The sequence below is a fragment of the Chenopodium quinoa genome, unplaced genomic scaffold (assembly GCF_001683475.1).
Source record: "Chenopodium quinoa cultivar QQ74 unplaced genomic scaffold, ASM168347v1, whole genome shotgun sequence".
In the NCBI taxonomy this organism is placed as follows: domain Eukaryota; kingdom Viridiplantae; phylum Streptophyta; class Magnoliopsida; order Caryophyllales; family Amaranthaceae; genus Chenopodium; species Chenopodium quinoa.
This window is the reverse complement of record NW_018743765.1, coordinates 20018-28306: the sequence shown is the minus strand read 5'-3', so window position 1 is coordinate 28306 and position 8289 is coordinate 20018.

Genomic DNA, 8289 nt, shown 5'->3' with positions numbered 1-8289 from the left:
TCTTGAAATGTGTTACCCCAGAAAAAGGACAAGAGGTCTTAGAAGATCTGCACTCTGGATACTGCGCCTCTCATGTAGGCGGCAGGTCACTTGCTCAACGAGCAAGGGGGCAGGGTTACTTTTGGCCTACCTTCGAAGCAGACGCCCTGGAGATGGTGAAAAAATGTGACAAGTGTCAAAGGTTTGGCAAATTAGTTCACCGTCCGGCTACTGATTTCACTGCCATCCATAGCCGACTACCGTTTTCTAAGTGGGGCATGGATATCCTGGGTCCCTATACGCTTGCTATAGGCGGCAGGAAGTACATACTTGTTGCAGTCGACTACTTCACCAAATGGGTAGAGACAGAGGCTGTTAAGGGAATCAAGACGAAAGATGTGATCTCATTCATCTGGAAAAATGTTATCACTTGGTTTGGGGTGCCCATGTCTATGGTTTTTTATAATGGTCCCCAATTTGAGACGCATGTTCTCAAAAATTGGCTGGGAGACCAAGGCATCTCACACTGCTTGGCATCAGTCGGTCGTCCTCAAGCAAACAGCCAAGTAGAAGCTTTCAATAAGATCATCTCAGACGGTCTTAAGGAGAAGATTGAACGAGCAGGCGGCCTATGGGCAGACGAACTACCACATGTTCTCTGGGCCATTAGGACGACTGAAAAAGGGTCGATTGGAGAAACTCCATTCCTCCTAACTTATGGTGCAGAAGCTGTTCTTCCAATTGAACACTACGAGCCGACTCTTCGAGTAATGTTGTATGACGAAGAGGCGAACTGGGAGTCCATGCGCCTGGCATTGGACTCACTTCCAGAACGAAGGGGCAATGCAGCCCTGCGCCATGAAATCTACTGCTTGAGAATGACAAGGTCATATAACAAAAGAGTGCACATGCGTCCACTCAAAGTGGGGGACTTTGTCCTAAGAAAGATGGAAGCAGTCGGTAGGGCTAATGAATCAGGCAAATTAAGTCCCAACTGGGAAGGACCCTACCGAATCTATGAAGAGGTCCGGGACGGCACCTACTGCCTGGAAACACCAGACGGCCAACCATTGCCTCGGACCTGGAATGTAGATAATCTAAAGAAGTATTATTTTTGAATGATGTAAATAGCCAAGAGCTACTAATAAAAAGTTTGCTATTTTGCTTCATCTATTTTGTATTATAAGGGGCATGCCGCCTGCTCCATTAGCAGCCGGCTACTCTCCATCTTCTTATCAATTGAGGGGCATGCCAACTGGTAGAACGGTCGGCTACTCTCTATTTCACTCAAATATGCATTCAATTAAGAGGGGCATGCCAACTGGTAGAACAGTCGGCTACTCTCCATTTCACTCAAATATGCATTCAATTAAGAGGGGCACGCCGCTTGTAGCCATACAGTTGGCTACTCTCCTATACTTAGTTCGCCATGAACTACCTAGGGCCTATGGCCAAATGATCAGACCAGGCACCCAGCCAACTGATCCAATCTTTAAACTAATACGACCTGTCCCAACATCATAGCAGGCGTCCGGCGGCATCCATTCGGATGAAATTCGTCGCAGAGAGCAGCTTCCTTTTGGGTGGAACATTGTTCTATAAACTAATTACACGGCACCTAGACGATTGTCCCCAAGGACGACCACGTAGTTGTTTTTTGAGACAAGGATAACTCTTAACACTAAACCAAACAAGTGTTAGCAGTTGACATCCACGTCGAATGACCGTCTGTATTACTAGGGATAAGTACAGTCGGTACCTCTTGAGTAAATAACCAACAGAAATTGGTGAATCAAGGGGACCAGCCGGCATCCGCCGCTTGGTGCCTCTACTACTCAAGCATAAAAGCAGACGGATGGGTAACCTCAAAGATTACTCATAAGTCACTCTCTCATACTTAGTAAGGGTTCAAAAGGTATGACGAGTCCGCCTGTCTAAAGGCTAACCAGAGCTCTCGTACCTCGACCCTACTAGGGGTTCTTTTCAAACCAAACATGTTTGAAAATCTGGCTCGTAGGTCGACTGGTTTTTGGCAAACAAAGACTCAAGAACTATTCCTATTTTAACAAACAGGCGGGCTAGTTATAAACGGCCTATTCCCCTTCTAACTTGAAAAAGTTAAACAAACCTAACGTATTGCCGAAAATACGTTGGGGGGCCGACTGGGTAAATGGTCGACTGATCGCCTAATCTGGAACCAAGACAACCAGTCGTCCAAGGGCATAGGCAGTCGGTACTTTGTAATTTTAAATAAATGTCTAGCCGAAACAGTCGGTATGGCATGCAAGCGGATATCAAGGATCCTAGCCAAATTCATATAAACAGCCGGCCATAAAGACCGGCAAAATATTCAAATACCCCGGCCCCCTGGCCGGATAAAGTGATACAAGAACAAACGGCGCGTAGGTCGAAGAAAAAGTTAAAAGACAAAAAAAGCTTTAAGATTGAGGCAGAGTTTCGGTATTGACTGCCGCCTGATCAGCAAGGGACGCCTGGTTCTAGGAGGCTTCCTTCTTACTTTCTCGGCATCAGGGGCAGCTTCTTTGGATGCATCCACCTCAATCGGCTGCAGGGCCACCACCACCTCCTCTTCCTCTTCTGAGCTGGACTCGGCCGCCTTGTCTTCCTCAGCCGCCTGCCTCATGATTCGCTGGTTGTACGATTCAGTACAAGCGTTGAACTTTTTCTCCCAGGCGGCATAGTGAGCTTTTGGGAAGAGGGTCGTCCAAGTCATCTTCATGATTTGAGCTGATTCGTCCATCATGGCTTGGGCTAGCTCCATTTTTTCTTTCTCGGCCTTGGCCGAGAGCTCGTCGGTGAGGCTTTTCTCCTGCTTGTGCATGCGGTCTTTGACAGCCGCCAAGGATTTCTCCATGGCCTCGAAATGGGTCATCTTTTGCCTAAGCGGCTTTAGTTCATCACAGAGACTCTTGACCGTCACCTCCAGCTCATTATTCTTCTTTTTGGCCGCCTCCAACTCAGTCCGGATAGTGGAAGTGGCTTGCGCCTGATAATAAAGAATATCAGTTGTCAAAATTTCATTTTGGGCAATTTGAAACATTGCCTTATCAACGTCAGAGGCAGCCATAGCTTTAGCAGCCTTTACCTCTTTGTTCTTGGCGCTGATCGGCCTTTAAAGGCCGTGTACTCTCAGCATGGTCTGGAAAAAAGAAAAACAGGCGTCAAATTTGAGAATAACAGGCGGCACGTCAAGTCAACACTTTAAAAATATTCCAAGTCTACCTCAGAAAGGAGACCCATAATGCCGTCTATGTCAAGGGTGCCGACTCCCTTGACCGCATCCCTCTCCTCTTGAGGGACGGCCTTAATCATGGACTTGGCCATTTGGACCAAGTACGGTTCTTGAGGGCCGCCTGCATCAAAAACAAAGAGAAACATCAGAAACGTGAAGAGAGTGATGAACAAATAAGTTAAGTCTAGCAGAGCAGTTTATACTTCTTGGCGGCCGACTGAGGACTTGTGATGGGTTCCCCACACTTTGTGGGGTGATTGGCTGCTTGTCAGCCGACTGTTTCCTGGCAGATCCAGGCGTACTCCTACCAGTCGTCTTCCGAACCTTCGAGTCCAGCTGTTGGGAGGAGGAGCGTCTGGAAGTGCCCGCCTGCGAAAAAGATGCATGGTCAATACTGATATAAGCACCTTTTCAAGACAAGTTCTAAGGCTCGAAACTCACTCTGCGCGTCTCCTTGGTAGGAGAATCAGAAGAGGTCTGCTTCTGTTGCATGATGGAGGCTCGCAGCAAGGCAGCCGCCTTCTTGGATGCGGAAATTTGGTCCATAGCGTCAACTACAAACAAGAACCATAAAGAGTTAGAAAAAATTCGAAAAACAAACCAAAAGAAGTGTATATATATTCAAGAGGCCAGCTACCTCTGGAAGACCGACTGCTAAGGCCGCAAGCGGCCAGGAAAAACTCGTCATAGAGCCATTGAAACTCTGGGACGCAGTTTAGGGGCACTTGCTCTCGTACCCCAGTAGTGGAGTTTGCCCTAATCTCTACTTTAAAGAGTCCTCGGTTAAGGATCTCTTCCCGAGCCTTGCGGGGGACAGGCGGCATGCTGCGACCGCCTGCTAGAAGAGGCGGATCCTTGTTCCACCTATTGTAGCGCTTGTTCAGCGGACGGTCAGGGCTGGCAATGATGAGGAAGGTGTTTCTCCAATCCTTCCATTTATTTTCTTTGCCCCTGGTCATTAGGTAGCCCTTGTGGCTCGTTATTTGGTACCAGCCGGTACCGCTTGCCTTGGGGGTCCGGCTGAGATAGTTCATATGGGTGAACGCCTCAAAATTCGGCTCCACCCCGTGCATTTCACATCCGGCTACATAGCCAAGGATGTTGAACCAGGAATTCGGGGTTAACTGCCAAAGCCCCACCTCGTATCCATCGAGGATTTGTTGAACGATCGCATGCAAGGGAAATCGCAGTCCAGCTTTGATGGCCGCCTCGTAACAGCCAAAACAGGCGTCCCCATAGCTGGATCCCGCAGGCCAGACGACCGTATCCTCACCATCCGGCACAAATACTTGATAATCCGGACCCATCGTATGGTCCGATAGAAAAGTGTCCATTCGTTCTTTCATGGCCTTGATCCGGCCCTTTGGGACATGACAATAGTAAGGAGTATTCAACTCCCTATGAGAGGCGGATGGTTCCGACCAGCCGTCCCCCTTTTCGGCCGCATGAGAAATTCTCGCCTCATGCAAACGAGCATGCCTTTCCTCTGAGTTTATAGAGAGGCGGCTTGAAGATCTAGAGTCAGACTCACTATCAGAAAAGTCCGACTCCTCCCCTCTCCCTAAGGGGGCCGACCCCTCCTCTTCTTCAGGGGTCGTCTGATGACTGGCCAGGTCAACTGTGAAATGGGAAGGGGCTACCTTAGCTCCCTCCTCAGAGCTCTCGGCAGAAGGGCCACCTTGGGTCCCTGCGGTATCAGGCGGCTGGTCCGACAGATCGCTAATCTGAACCCGGAAAGAGGAGCCATCAGAGTTTTCAATTCTCTTGGTCTTTTTTGTTCTTGCCATACTGACCTGCATAGATACAAAGATAGTTGGATTCCGGGACTTGCGCAAAATTTGAAGTACCGCAGGGCAGTCGGCACCCCTAGTCCTGGACTCAGCCGTCCCCGGTGACCGGTTGATTGCTAACCTAGGCCGTGCCGGATGCTTTTGAGGTCTCATTTTTAAAAAAAAAAAAATAAAAAAAATAAATAAAAAAAAAAGAAAGAAAAAGTGCAAAAGCAAAAAGAATAATTAAACAGACGGTTACCTGAAACTTAAGTTCTGAAGAAGAGCTTGATCGAGTAGGCGCCTAGTAAAACAGTCGTCCTGGCAGGTCAAAAGTTACAAAGTGTCAGAGCTCAAGTTCAGGGGTCCGAGAGTTCTCTTAAAAAAGTTCGCAAATGTGAACAAAAGATTTGGTCAACATGCCTTTATATAGGGCAAAGGAAAATGCGAAGAGTCGCCTTCAAATTCCAAAAACGAGCGGGAAAAATGCCCGGCCCCTCATAGGGCGACACCTGTAGCAGGCCGTCGCCTGTTATAGGCCGACACCTGTCACAAGCGACATGTGAACAGTCACATGCCACCTGTGAGGGGCAAATGATTAAGAGATTTTCCCTACCAATCACCATCTGACAAGTGGACCATTCAGGCTCTGCCAAGTGTCCGCCACCTGGGCCAATAGAAGCCTGCCACGTGTCAGGAGTTGATCTGTCCACCTTGGACCAGTTGTGTCACGCCACGTGGCCTCCGTATGCCAAATAGGCCAAACGGCCACCTAGGCCCAATTTCCATGGGAAGACCAGTCAGCCCTAGGTTAACCTAAACCTAGTATTTGGCACGTTTCCCATGGTTATAAATACTCTAATTAATCCTCATTAAGGAGTATTCGGAAATTAATTACTCACACCTAGAGAACCTAAACAGACTGATCATTCCTCCCCTAGAGGAACTAGATCTCCCAACCTTTATTTTTTCCGCACTTATTACTCCTCAAACAAGTACTAACTTGACCGTCGGAGGCAGAGCTCCCACCACCCGGAGTCTCCGTTGTTTTGCAGGTACAGGCGCACGGATCCAGTCCCGGAATTGTAACTCTCCCGCAAGACATCAAAAAACCCCGAAACAATCATCATTACATGTATGAACTTAAAGTCAACAAACATCTCCTAGCCATACACTTGTTCGCTTCACTATTTCCTCTTCAAACTAGACGTAATCGATTATGAGTCACACATTAACAGTTAGCCATATAATACCTGCTCTAAAGCAATGTTTACAAGGCACAAGGCATCAATAGTTTCACAGAAAGCGCATACGAGGTTCCATCTAAATGCCGAGAGGTTTATCATCATCCTAAACACCACGTCTGCTACTTCCAAAAATTGAAGGCGACGAGTGGAGCTGAAATGGACTTCAACGAAACAAAATATTATTACAACGACATGACAACAACTCATGACAATGAGTTAGGACTTAAGAAATTGCACGACAAATTAGTAAGATATCCGGAATCTGGTTCACCCTACGGGTCACCATTTCGAGTAATGGTAAATGACCAAGATGATGGCGTACAGCCAGCCTACATTCCTTTGATTGATGACATAGCTGTGTATATACATAGAGAGGTGGTAATTTTTGGAAAGTGGTTCTGTAGGTGTATCTGCCAAAAAATACCGGAATATATACCAAGGGAGTTAGTTCCAATATTTGATATGAAGACAGTCCTCGACGTAGATCAAATTCCAATTTTTTCTTTTCCTACTAAATCCCGAGATATCATACTTGGTGCTTATTATGGTGGAATCCATGTACTGGATATGCAAAGTAGTTACTCCCTCGTATCTATCAAGGTACATTCGGAAACAACACTTGGAAATCTAGAAGATGAGGTTATACGATATCATCAAGTGATGGTGAGAAAATGAAAAAAGGCGCGAATCGGGGTGGGTATCCCAAAGGATCTGTTGTCATTATTTGGAATGCAATGAACATACACAGGCCTTCATTCATCGATAAATTTAAACAGCTCCTTGAGGCATACAATCCAATGTTAATGGTGATAATCGAGGCACGAGCGAAATTTACGTGGTTGGACTATGTACGAAACAGTATTGGACCCACGCACAAGTTATACGCCGTAGGCCCCCCATGCGGATTAGGTGGCGTTGCCTTGGCTTGGGATAGTTGGGTTGAACCATACTTTGAACACAAGGATATATGTTTTTTCGGGCATCTGATGATGTTAAACGCAATTGTAAGTTTGAAGTAGCAGCATTTGTTAAATTAATTCTTTATATGTTTGGAATATGTTCGATTCTAATTAGTAATTTTGTTCATGCATTGGTAGCCAAGTATCAAACTGGCAGGGGTTTACTCTGCGAAGGACCTACCTAGGGGTGAATACTACTTGGATGGATTGGACAATTTGAAAGAAGATTATTATATGCTACCACCGAATCCACATAGCGTGTGGCAGGAGAGTCATGGGTAATAGATTTTATTATAATAAGTACAACGGTACCATAAGTGCAAAGTCATAATACAATATTGTTTGAAGACAATTTGATGTAAATCGGTTAAAGTTTCATAGTGAAACATGTTAATTGCTAGTATAACTCGCTACGCTTTTTGTAAAACCTTATTATGATATCTTAGTTATGATGGTACCCATATAAAATGCTAAGCAAAAGTCATGTTCAATTGGAGTGTACATTATAATATTACAGTAATCAAGGCCATTAGATTGCCAACATATTTTGATCATGAAATCATTTACTCCCCCCGCCCACAATTATCTGCAACATTTACTATAAGTGAATGCTCTCTATTATGTGTAAGAATTTTTTTTTTCCATATTTAGTAAACTTTAAAGAGTAGAATGACCACCTTACCCTTACTTTATTTTTTTTAACTTTGTTTAACATTTTATAATCACACTTACTTACCAACTAATCAATCCTGTAACTTTAATCCTTCCCACAAAAATTTAACTCCCTCCATCCCTCTTTCATCAATAATCACTCATCTGCCCAACTACCTCATTCAGTTCATTGCATTGAATTTCTCTCGAATATGCTGCCCAATTTGCTTATGAACTGGAGAATTCTCCAGAACTTCAACCCTAACCCTAAAATTTCTTTGGTTTTCCCTCTTCTCTCTCCTCTTCCTACTTTCTTCTCCCTCTCATTTTCTCTGTTATATGCTAACCCTAAGTTCAATTTCTTCTTCTCTTCCAGAAACAATGAGTTCCAACCCAGATCAAAATGAGTCCCTTCAAGGCCAGAGCAATGA